General features: G+C 47.7%; 1 long non-coding RNA gene across 1 annotated transcript; it reads left to right on the forward strand.

Moving 5' to 3' along the window:
- Nucleotides 1-10,267: 10,267 nt before the first annotated feature.
- LOC119087777 lies at nt 10,268-12,605 on the forward strand. The gene is made up of 3 exons (XR_005091258.1): nt 10,268-10,457; nt 11,054-11,340; nt 12,553-12,605. It is a non-coding gene; the product is annotated as an uncharacterized LOC119087777 (long non-coding RNA).
- The last annotated feature ends 512 nt before the right edge of the window (nt 12,606-13,117 follow it).

Raw genomic sequence — 13,117 nt, forward strand, 5'->3', positions numbered from 1 at the left:
TTAAGGACTGCCCACTTCACCCCTGGGGTCTTTCCTCCTGCCCCTGGCCATCCATCTCACTGAAGACTCCAGTGACCTTCTCTTTTGCCCTTGGTCCTCGCAGCCAGGTAGACAGAAGGGCCACTTGCAGAGCCAGAAACACTGGGTGAGTGACCGGACCATGGCTCAGCTTCCCTCTGCTGGAGACTGCTCTGAGAACAGGAAGGGCCTCAAGGGCAGTCCTTGCTCTGGAGGAATTCCCTGGAGTGTCCTTGTCCTGCTCTGAGTTCTCCTCTCCAGCCACCCTTCTCCGAGTACCGCATCCACCTGCTATGGTTCTGAGCAGACCAACCCCACCTCCACCTCCTCAGGCCCTGTGAATAGCTGTCTTCATCGAAGCTGAAGCAATCAGCCAATCAAGCGCTCTCTCTGAAACTGTATCCAAGCCTGTTGCTCAAGAGAACCCTCTTTCTTTAAAACCACACAGTTCCATGTGGGCCTCAGGAGCTGAGAGGAATCACAGGGAGAAGGAAAGAAAAGACTCAGTCCCAATGAGTCCTTGGACTTCACAGGCCCTCGGACTAACTCTGCCTGGGTCTCTCTTGGCTGGATGGCTAAGCTAACAGATCCCTGGTTTGATTAAACTGTGTGGGGATGGCTTCCTGCCCCTTGTCTCTTAAAGCAGCGGATCTCACTGCCCACAAAGTAGTGTGACTCCTGTGGACAGCTGCTGGGCTTGGGGGAGCAGCATGGCCTCCCTACTTCCTCCTGATCCTAGGAAGGTGACTAGAGCTGGTCTCCTCTCCAGTCTCCAGAAAGATCCGCAGACAGCTGTCCTGTGGACTCAGTGACATCCGAAGTCCCACTGCTCCGTCTGGACCTCTAACTGTCCCCCTTCCTGTTCAGATGCCAAGTTGCTGGTTTGCCCCAGGCACCTTGTGGTAAGATACTGTCTTGCTTGAGGATTGATGTGGAAGGACAGAGCCCACTAAGGGCAGCATTATCCCTAGGCAGGTGGGGAAGGCGGCTGCCATTGCCCACCTCCTCATGACTGTCTCCTCCGGCTGTTGATGTCTAAGGTGCCAAAGGATGCTAGCGACAGGGGCTGAGGGCCTGCAAGAAATTAGACACAGCAGTGCTAGTTCCAGCTGCCGCAGGTAAGAGGTTCTGCATGATATTTACGTCCAGTGCCCCTCCCCACCACTACTATGGTGCCCAGTTACTCCCATTGAGACAGACCGGAAAGACAGGAAGCTATGGGGACATGGAAAAAAAATGGCAGGTCCTCACTCCTGAGTCTGGGTGAAGTCTCTCCTGAGGAGTGTCAAGAACTTCAGACCATCCGGACGTTTGTTTCTGAGGAAGTCAGGGATCTGGCTTTTCCTGGGTGGAGACTCCCAAGGATCAGGGAGCTCCTCGTGCTGTGGGCAGCAGTGGGAGCAGGCTCCCCTCCGCCAGTTGTAGATGCATATCCGGTATCTACCATGGCCAGAGGACAGGGCTATCAAGACCTGGAGCTGAGAGCTACAGCCTCAGACCCTTCTAAGCATTAGCAGCCTAACAGGTGAACCAGTAAAGGCCGGCTTCCGTCCCTGTGGATTCTTTGTCAGTATCTTAGACACAGGAAGCTCTATCCCTCTTTAATAGAGGTGGACTCTCTGCCTCTGACCACACTTGTCTAAGGGCCTGGCAGTGGGTTAGCTCTGTGTGTGAAGGTTCAGTCCACGGGACCCACAAGGTAGAAAGAGAACCAACTCCTGAAAGCCGTTCTGATTTCCTCCTGTATGCCACAGCACACATACGCACACACCCAAATAAATAACCCTAAAAGAGGGAAAGAAAGAAAGAAAGAAAAATGAGACTTGCCCAGAGCATTTCTGACTCCCTGTCTGGACTTTCTCTATTGTATCCCCCGGGACCTAGAGTACAGGAAGTGAAGAGGATTCAAGCCACTAGGCTGTGCTCCAGCCTACAGGGCTCTTTCTGTCTAGTCCTTGCCTGGTTGTCTGCTTTATCTTGTCTCCTCAGGAAGACCCGGGACATCAGGGTATGGTAGTGCACACCTGTGACCCTAGCACTCAGGAGCCTGAGGCAGGAGGATTGAGAGTTTGAGACCAACCTGGGCTGCATAGTGAGACAGACCCAGGAGAGTGGGGAAGAGAGCATCAGGTCGGAGCACCTGGTTCAGGCCTGGCTGAGTTTATGGAGGGATAGGGAAGATAAGACATGCTTCCTCCTGTTGGGGTGACTGCCACCTGGACAGCTGAAACACAAGGAGTCTCTAGACCAGCATTCTTTGTAGTGGCTGCTAGTGTCCTACCTATTGGGAAAGGATGAGACAGGCTGGCTGCCGTGGAGGCCCTGGAAGCTGCAGGTATAATGGGCAGATATGCAGACAGGAGGTATGGGTGAAGGGTGCAGCCTCAGCCAGGCCTGATCAGCGGAGGTGACTTTATTGCTGTTGGTGGCTTCTGATGTCCCCTTGCTCTCAGACAGGTCTCCAGGAGCTTTGTGTGCGCGCGCGCGGGGGGGGGGGGGTGGGGGGGTGGGGGGGTGGGGGGGAGTGTTGCATTTCCAGGGCCACACCCATCAGCCCCCGCCCCCCCCTCCACTGCCCGAGACCATAGGCTCCCAGCATGGACTCTCAACCTTTTCTGGGACACAGTGTTGCTGCTGTGGTCACTGCTCCGTGGAGAAGCTAGGCCAGGAGGCCATGGGATGGGGCAGGCCAGAGAAACCAGCAAGGCAAAAGATCAGGAGAGACTTGATGTTTAAACAGCCCCCAGGTTTGGGGAATGAAAACTGGGAACAATGGTGTTTATGGGCTGCTGCAAATGGGTCCTTATAGCTGGGGGTACAGCCAGGAAATTGGGGTTTTATGGCCCACGAAACATCAATAACAACTAGACTCAGTTGGAGATTGCATGGCCCGCCATGGGTGCAAAACACTAAACAAAGTCAACTAAACAAAGTGAGAAAGCCACCTTCCAAGCCTGCCCTGAGAAGACCAGACTCTGCCCAGCCTTCCTCCCGAGGCAGGGGAGAGAGAGAGAGGGAGCAGGGAGAGAGAGAGACAGAGAAGAAAAAAAAAAAAAAAAAAAAAGAGAGGGGGGGGGAGGGAGAGAGAGACAGAGAGACAGGGAGGAGGAGGAGAGGAGAGAGGCTACTTTCCAAACAGGTTAAACAAAAGGTGGGCCACCACAAGGCTAGCTGTAAGTGTCACAGCAGGCTGTGGTTTCCTGGGTAATGGCCTTCACTGACTCATCTGAACAGTCCTTGAAGCAGGCAGGAATCGTCAACACCCACTTCATTCACAGGAGAGGAAAGGGACCTTCACAGGGGAGAGCACTTGCTGAAGGCCAGTACACATCTGGTGGGTTCCATTTGTTGGGACCGCAGCAGCTGCTGACGTGGACTTGCCCTGCATCCTGACACATAGAGCCTTCTAAGAAAAAGCCTGTCCTTGTCCTTGGTCATGAGATAAGCTCACCACTGTGTAAGTTATGTGCACCACTGTACTATTCAGGGCTCTCAGAAAGACACAGACAAGAGGATAGATAGATAGATAGATAGATAGATAGATAGATAGATAGATAGATCGATAGAGATTCATACATACTACATACTACATACATTGATACATAGATAGATGATAGGTAGGCAGGTAGATAGACAGATAAATGATAGGTTCATTAACATATAGATATATTCACAGATAGATATATAGAAAATAGGTAGACAGACAGGTGATAGGTACATAGATACATACGTAGATAATAGATATGTAGATAGGTAATAGATTGATGACAGACAATAGAGAGGTGGATAGATAATAGATAGATGATAGATGATTGATTGATAGATAGATGATAGATAAATACATAGATATAGTCATACAGATGACACACACAGACATAGGCGAACAGAAAGATGATAGATACATAGACAGGTAGGCAGGCCAACAGACAGGAGAGGGGTTAACAGGGGAATTGACACCTATGATTATGGAGGCCAAGAAGTGCCACAGTAAGCCATCTGTAAGTTGGAACACCAGGGAAGTAGGTAGGATGTTCATACAAACTCAAAAGCCTCAGAACAAGGGAAGCTGGTGGTGTGGTGCAGGGTCTGTACGTAAGAGCAAAGAGAGTTTATTATACCAGTTTGCATGTGGGGTTTAGTCTTATCATTTTTGGACACATCTGCACAAGCTTGGCCGTGACTCAGGAGAGGGCCGCTGGGTTTGTCCTTGAGATACCGTGATGCCGACTTAGACCTCTGTGTTCGTTCTCTCGCTCGACCCTGACTGTGAGGGCCTTGTGGATAAATGGCCCTTTGTTGGAAAAAACATCTGTTTGTCCTTCTCAGAGAACTGGAACCTAATTCAGTTGTGAAAGCAGGTCTCTCTGAGAGACTGGGAAGGTACTGGTGTAAAACCTGGAGTCCCAAAGGCTGGAGAACCTGAAGTCCCAAAGTAGGGAAAGGAGAATCTAAGGAAATGGAAGAGAAAGGAACAGGAGGGAGACAGGAGAGGACGGAGGAGAGGAAGGAGGAGGAGGAGGAGGAGGAGGAGGAGGAGGAGGAGGGATTTCCTTCCTCAGGCCTTGTAATTCCATCCGGTCCCTCACCTGATTGGATGGCATCCACCCACATTGGTGAAGGCAGCTTTTCCCCAGTGAGTCCACGGACTTACACATAAGTCTCTCCTGGAAAACACCTTGCCTTATTCTGTCTGTGCTGTTGTGGGAAAGCACCTGAGACAGAGTAACCTTTGAAGAACAGGAATTTACTTCTCCTAATTCCAGATGCTGGGAAATCCAGCTAGCACCTGGTCAGGGAGTCTCTTTATTTCCAGGATGGCACCCTGGGTACTGAATATTCCCCGGGGAGGAGTGCTCCAACCTGACATGGAGTATAGAGTGAATTCATGCCTCTGCCCTCGGTGTAGCGCAATTCACCCGTTTGTGAGGCTCTTCCCTGCCTCCCAAAGGGCCCTGACCCCTGCACTGACACATGGGATTCATCTTTTGAGCACACAAATTCCGAGGATATATTCAGACTCCACCACACAAGTTCCACCAAATAATGCTTTACCAACTAGTTGGATAGCTTTCAATCCAGTCAAGCTAACACTAAAATTAAGTACTGTACTAGCTCTACTGTTTAGTTAGTTAGCCTCATCCAAAAAAACAACCCCCCCCAAAAAACAAATACACACACACACACACACACACACACACACACACACACACAAACCAAACAAAAAACTAGTGGTCCTCAGAGAAAAGTGAGGAGGAAAATGTAATATAAAACAGAAAGGAAAAGATAAACAAATGATAAAGCCGAGTACAAGAAGGGAGCTAGTGATAGGCAGTAGTTTTCAATACTTCGGACAGTTATGAGATGTTGCAACCAAGAAATCCAGTTGTTTGGAGACTAATACACTGAGCACTTGAGAAGTAAAAATATGGTTGTGAAAATAAAAATTAAGTTGAAAGTCTGAAATAGGAAATCCCTCAGAAAGTAGGAAAAGAAAAGAAAAGAAGCACGAAGAGCTGGTCCAAGAGGCACACCTGATCAGTAGGAATTCCAGGGACAGCACGGAGCGGGTGTGTGTGTGTGTGTGTGGTGTGTGTGTGTGTGTGTGTGTGTGTGTGTGAAGAGAACTAACATGTTCCCCAGGGCAACATGACACAGTGGTGTTTAAACCAAAGGTTCCCAGAGTGCTCAACCCAACAAATAGAAGACACCACACAGCAGGCGGACATCTGGGGCTCAGTGATGAAGATCAGATTCTGGAAACTTTCAGGGAAAAACAAACAAAAAATGTCACCACCAAATGAACAGTTCCAACTGGCATCTGAAATACCGAGCACTGGGGCGTGGAGAGAAGTAGAAAAAAGTCTGTAAAATTATGAGGGGGAAATCACCTTCAGACTCCATTCAGTGGCCAAGTAGTTAACAGGGTTTATCAGAATCTTAAGGTGAGCAAGGGGCAAAACACATTTTCAGCTTTGCCAGGAATCGGGCCAGTCACACACCTTTTCTGAGGAAGTTACGTAAGGATGTGCTCCAATAATAAAGTAAACAAACCACAAAAGGAGGAGTGTGGCATGCAGGCTAGGAGAGTGACTGGGGAGTCCCAAGGGCTGGGGAGCGGTCAGCCCAGCTGTGAAGGAAATCGGAGATGCCAAGTGCCTGTGTCCCTGGGTCAGCGGCTTGCAGCAGGTAACAATTTTGCTCTCAGAGACATCTGATAGCATGTCAGTTTGGGGAGTCATAGCAAAGAAAAGGGGTGGCTACTGACATCTAGCTGGTAAAGAGTAGAGTCTGCTAACTATTCCACAGAGCACAGGAAATCCTACCTATACCGAGAGGATTGTCCGGCACAACGTAACACGTGCAAGCAAGGGTACAAGCCCCGTGAGAATCCACTCCGTCTTTGTAAAGTGTGTGTGTGTGTGTGTGTGTGTGTGTGTGTGTGTGTGTGTGAAAACCAGAGGTTGTGTCAGGCGTCTTTCTCTATTGCACTCCACCTTGTATTTGGGGACAGGATCTCTTAACCTGGAGCTCATTGATTGGCCAGTGAGCTTCAGGGATTCCCCTGCCTCTGCCCTGTAGTGGTGGAGTTACAGGCGTACACCTCTGTGCCTGACTTCTACATAAGTCCCAGGGACCCGGACTCAGGTCCTCACTCTTGTGAAGCAGTCACTTTATCCACCGGGCCATCTCCATAGCCTCCACTGTCTCCTTTGTTTACTGATCTATCCTCAAACTACAGGAACCCCTTGCTGCATGTGTGACTAACATGACCGGCAATCTAGATTGGCAAAGGGACAAATGTCTGAGAAGCCGGGTCAGCATGAATTCTGTCACCAAATCTTAGAGGAGGTGGTGGGGGGTGGGGGTCCCCAAGACTGGGTGGCGCAGGGTGGGTTCTGAGGACCAGATCATAGATGGCAGGTTCACATTGCCCACAGCAGGCAAACGATCCGAGGAAGCCTCCAGAAAGCACTCAGACAGTAGCTACCAGGGCGGAGACTTCCCTCGGTGTCTGCTGGAGCAAGATTCCCCAGAGGCCATTGGATTCCACTTAACAGGGACCTCTCAGTAGACATTTCTACAGCATGACCTGGAGTCCAGCGGAGGGTGCAGCTGGGGCCAGGGATGTTGACAAAGCTCTGAGGATAACTCCCTTGGGAGAGGGTGTCTGTATACTCCAGCAAACATCCTTGTGTCCCCATGCATAAAATGAGAGCACAAACCACCACCAGGGCCTTCACACATACTTCAGTGTGGCTTTGGTGCTTCCCAGAGGTGCATGGGAAGTGATGCTCAGGGACAAGGTGAGCCCGGGTGACTCCGCTCTCACTCTCCTCCACCAAAGCAGTTTGTCCTTTGTCTCCTACTCCACATGTCCCCATGACTGAAATCCCTCCTGTATCCTAAGAGGACCCGGTTCACATTCAGCAATAATGTTTTGAATGAAAGCAACCATTCCCAGTCCAGGGCCCATCCCGTGCTAGGTATTAAATGTAACCTCCACGCCCGTTACATCCCCCCCACCTCCCCCCGCTTCTCACCATTTCATACATTGAGCTGAGCTTTCAAGACAGTGTTTTGTCCAAGGCTTCCCTGTGGGACTCAGCTTCACTTGGGCTGACTGGGGACCACTTTCTTCTAGCTCGATAAAAGCACAACACAGTTTTCCAGTCTGCTTGACCACTGGCCAGGCTGTGAGACAAGCCAGAGAGGCCAGGGGCTCTGGCCAAGACTCCTCCTGGTCAGTCAAGCTCCAGAGAGGCCTGACAGTGTTGGGGGATTCACAGACACCTCTACTCCCCAAGCAGCAGAGAATACCTGCAAAGGGCTATGCATAGCAGCAGGCAGAGCTCGGGGACTCGAATGAAAGCCTGGCAGGGCTGTGGGGCAGGGACAGGCGCTCTCAGGACCAGTTGGTGTCATTGTAGAGAGCTGTAGTGTGCCTGGCTCTATTCTGGGGACCAGAATACACCAATGAACAACACAGACCCCTGTTTTTCCCTGCCTTCCAAAGGCCTTATTTCCCAGGGATGTCGGCAGGATAGACAAGACAGATGAGCAGCATGCTGTGGAAGGTTAAATATCGCAAGTGCTAAGGTTTGGAAAAGTAAAGCAGGGAAGAGGAACAGGAGGCGATGGAGCAAGGGGCGGACAGTTGGTGATCTTAGATGTACCAGGCCCCAAAGAAGGTTGCATAGACAAGGCACAGCTTGCAGCAGACCCTGAGAGGGCACAGTTCTGAATATGGCCTCTAGGGGGAAGCAGCTCTTCATTCAAGGAACAACTTCCATCTAAAATTGTTCCTAAAACAGAGGCGTCTTAGAAACTACCTGAAGAGCCACTGGGGTGAATGAATACTGTTCTGTGATCTGGTAAACAGGGGTGTTCCACACTGCAGGAACCCACTACGGCATGCTTAGGACTATGTACTGCATGCATCATACGTCAAAAATAGGTCCCAATGACACCCACGTCCTAAACTTTTATTTTAATCTAAATCATAGTTGCATTGTTTGGCCCCGACCCCCATTGGCAAGAGCTGCCATTCCTCTCAGATTTTATGTAATAGATTAGCAGAGACAGAAAGCTCAGGGTGTGCCTGACAGGTAGGAAGCACTTACCTCCGGCGCACACCCACGGAGCCTCCTTTGTGGTTCCTGGACTATCTGCTGCTCTTCACAGGAAAGGGAGAAGGTGGAGATTTGCCTGGAGTCCAATGGCAGCATCCTAGAATGCTGGAATGTTTCCCCAGCCCGTTAAAGGCTTGTTATTATTTTATTATGTGTGTATGGTGTGTGCACATGAGTGTGGGTGCCCAAAGAGGCAAAAGGTATCGGATGCCTCCAGACCCGGAGTTACAGGCAATTGTCAACCACCTGTCATGGGTGCTGGGAACTGAAGTCGGATCCTCTGGAAGAGCAGTAAGCTCTCACAGCTGTTGGGCCATGCCTCCTACCCCTTTTTATGGATAACTCACCCTATTCCATTAGCAACTCTAAAGGCACCAGTTACCGAGTGGATCCAGGCAAAGCACCTATCTTAGATTCCATAAAGCAAATGCTCTCTAGATGTCTAGTTCACTGGCTGACTTCTTCGTTGATTAAGACATGTGGTTTGATAATGGGATCTAGATATAAAAACAGTCATCCCTAAGTAGCTGGAAGATTGCTCTGAGGGGATGGAGGAGGGCAGTTAGAGCACGGGCTGTGGACTATGAGGCAGCTTCAGATCAGAATGAGGATGCCAGGCACCAGTTGCTCCAGAAGCTGTGGTGAGCTAGGACGAATCTAGAAAGCTGGTCCAGTGGAGGTCAGTTCAGGGAAGTGATGCTGTCCACTTCCTAAATAATGAGATCTGAAAGGCTGATTCTTGTGCATTTGTTGGTAAGGCTGCCCCTGGTCAGTATGAAAATAATCAAAGGCACTACCCATGCACTGTGAAGGTCCTGTGCTGGGTAATTTACAAAACAGAGTATTAGGGTGCTGGAGAGGTGCCTCAGAGGTTACAAGCACTGGCTGCTCTTGTAGAGGACCCGGGTTTGATGCCTAGCACTCACACAGTGGCTCTTGGCTGCCTGTAACTCCTGTTTCAGGGAATCTGATGCCCTCTTCTGACCTCCACAAACATGGTGAACAGACATGCAAAGCAAAACATTCATAAAATAAAAGTAAAACAAAAAATATAAAATTAAAAAGAGAAAGAGCATTACCTGCTTCACCATGAACCCAAGAAAAATACACTCTTTGTATTAGTTAGCTCTTGGTGTGTAACAAATACTCCAAATACTCAGTAAACTCGCTGACTGAAAATGACTCATTACTTAAGGGAGCTCACGGTTCTGTGGGTGGTGTTCAGCTGGGCTCAGTGTGGCGGTTCTTCTAGCTTCTGCTTGGCTCAGTCGTGTGTCTGAAGTGAGTAACCAGTCAGCAGGGCAGCTTTCCTTCAGGAATGGGCCTGCTGTAGGCTGGGGTCATAGGAATGATCAGCACAGCTCAGCTTTCACTGTCCTTCAAGATCCACTGGGCTTCTTCACATGGTACCTGGGCAGGATTCAGTGATGGACTGTGGAAGCCCTCAGTGTGCCGTGAAAATACATTTAAGTTAATAAGAAATATTAAAGATGAAAAAGAAATTAATAAAACATTTCTAGAGTCTGTTCCAGAACTAAATTCTGAGTAATCTAATTCTTCTCAACCCCTTCCTCTCATCTAGTCTTCCCTGACCTTCCCTCTTCCCTCTTCATCTTCAACAGAGTGAAATTCTGAACCAAAGGGAAAGATGCTGGTGTGACATCAGCTCCAGGATAAACTTTGCACCTGTGTGGTATCCTCTCCTCCACAGTACGGCCATGGAATGGAGAAAGTTACTTCTCCGAGTCTGCATGGCAAGCTTCCTGTGGATCTTCCTGTCCTGGTCAGCCTTTCTTTCATCCCAGAGTGGTGTGACTCTCTGCTTCATCTTTCCAAGACTGATTCTGATTTATTGATATCATGTGTGTTCATGATCACTGTCTGCATGATCGTTTTTTATGGGTCTCTTTTGTATCTAAGACATTGTGAGACAAAACCCATTCTGCCTGTAAAATTAACTGATAACTGAGCAACAAAATCTGTGGACACTTCAATTTACATTTGTAATTTATTGTGCACTAGAGTTACTATTCTTTGCATGTCTAATTTAATATGCGTGTGCATGTGTGTGTGTGTGTTCGTGCATATGTATACCTGTGTGCATGCATGTGTGTGCATCCATGCATCTGGTACACCTGTGTGTGCAGGTGTGCAGGTGAATATAAGCATTTTTCAGGCTAATTCTTGCTTCTAACCCTTTTTGGAAAACAGTGCTGTAAAGGTCCTTATTTTGCTCAAGCCTAGGTAAGATACAACTCTGAAAGTTTAGGACCGATTTGTCTTAAAGGTCATTATAAAACTAAGCTGTTACTCCCTACTTTGGCTGCTTAGAACTTACAAATTAAAAAATAAGGACATGTACAAATGATACCAATGTCTTACATCGCATCCTAAATATAATTTAGGTTCACCCTTGCACAGGGCATTTGAGACAATGACTCATCTCTGAGCTTCCAGCTTTGAAGAGGACTGAACTGTTTTCAATAGATGCCCACTGAAAGATTAAACCGATGATGCAAATGTAAAGAAAATGAAGAACAGGGCGAGATGGAAACATCAGCCTCTGGCCAAGCCTCTTGGTTGCCTTCTGCCCCACACAAGAAGTCCGTACTTTTACAAAGGTGGTTCCTAGACCATTCGACCCAGACTTCCATCCTGAAAAGAGTCGGCTGTGCTGGGACAACACAGAAAGGTGACATGGTTTGTGACTGTTTGACAATGGGAGCGATGTCCACGTTTCCTGTGTTCAGACAGCGCTTTCTTGGGTTTCACTGAACTATAGTTATTTTTGTTTTGGTTTGGTTTTTGGTTTTTTTGAGACAGGGTTTCTCTGTGTAACAGGCTGTCCTGGAACTCACTCTGTAGACCAGGCTGGCCTCGAACTCACAGAGATCCACCTGCTTCTGCCTCCTGAGTATTGGGATTACAGGCGTGCGCCACCGCCGCCCAGTGAACTATAGTTATTTTTAGGAATGAAATATTTCCTAAAATTTATAAGGAAAATAATTGAAGGAAGCAGCCTTCAAGCAAGTAAAGGAAATGTAAAAGTTAGAAATGGATTTTGCTAAGAAGAATTCAAAGGTGATGTTATATTGTCATCTGGATTCTTCTCTAATGTCAGTTTCTATCTACTTTCCCAAACTGAAATCTGATGTGATATCAAAATAATAGGACAAATGAAAATGTCAGTCACAAATAGGAGTTACAATAATTTAAACATTGAAGAAATAATCATTCCTAAAATTAAAACTAAGCATGTCTCATAAAGTTATCTCTACCATCAAACTTCAAATTTTAGAAAAACTAAAATGAAAAGGTAATGAATTATTTTGAATAGTCTAAACATTAAATAACTGTTTTATAAAGTACAAGGAGCTGTAGACACAGAGGGAAACACATGATCAATCTATATTAAAATATGGCTTGTATTTGGTTAAAATGTCTCCCTCATCTTCTGCCTTTGTAGCCTCAGGCCATACTGTGTTCTTGATTGTGTTCTCTGTGGGTGTAATACTACTATTATGAGTACAATCACATGTAAATGTTATGTCAATTAAAGAGGGGGGAGGGGAGGGAAAGGGAGGGGAAGATGGATGGGAAGGGAGGGGAGGGAGAGGAAGGGAAGGAAGGAAGGGAGGGAGGAAAGAAGGAAGAAAGGAAGGAAGGAAGGAAGGAAGGAAGGAAGGAAGGAAGGAAGAAAGAAAGAAAGAAAGAAAGAAAGAAAGAAAGAAAGAAAGAAAGAAAGGCCAGATCTGAGTTATAATAGCTGTTAAAATTTGATGTGGTCTAGAAATTTCTTCCTTAGTGACTTTACTATTTCTCTCTCTCTCTCTCTTCTCTCTCTCTCTCTCTCTCTCTCTCTCTCTCCCTCCCTCTCTCCCTTTCTGTCTTCCTGTCACTTTAGCTTCATCTTCATCAGATTCTAGGAAGAAGCCTTTCTAGTGCCACAAGACAAAAGAAAAAAAAAGCATTTGGCTTCTACACACAAATGAAACACTTGGTCAGCTGGGGGAGCTGTGAACTGAAGTTCCCAGAAAACAAAGACAAAATCCAAACCAAACCAAAGGAAACGAATGTACCACCATTATAGCATCTGTGAGGTCAATTGATTGGAGCTTCCGTGGCTGTGGAGACCTGGAACATCTCAGACCCAGAGACAATTATCTTGAGCTATCTTTGTCTTTTTGTTTTGTTTTTTTCAAGACAGGGTTTCTCTGTGTAGTTTTGGTGCCTCTCCTGGGTCTTGCTCTGTGGACCAAGCTGGCTTTGAACTCACAGAGATCCGTCTGGCTCTGCCTCCCGAATGCTGGGATTAAAGGCATGTACCACCAACGCCCAGCTTATCTTTGTCTTTCTTAAAAGTCATATTTGTTGCCCAATTCTGTGTCTGATCTGACATCCTGGTGACTATCTGGCAAAAATCCTTAGGGATATAGTAACAAACACTGGCTTCTGACCACCCGAAAGCT

Source organism: Peromyscus leucopus, chromosome 4 (assembly GCF_004664715.2).
Source record: "Peromyscus leucopus breed LL Stock chromosome 4, UCI_PerLeu_2.1, whole genome shotgun sequence".
NCBI classification, from domain to species: domain Eukaryota; kingdom Metazoa; phylum Chordata; class Mammalia; order Rodentia; family Cricetidae; genus Peromyscus; species Peromyscus leucopus.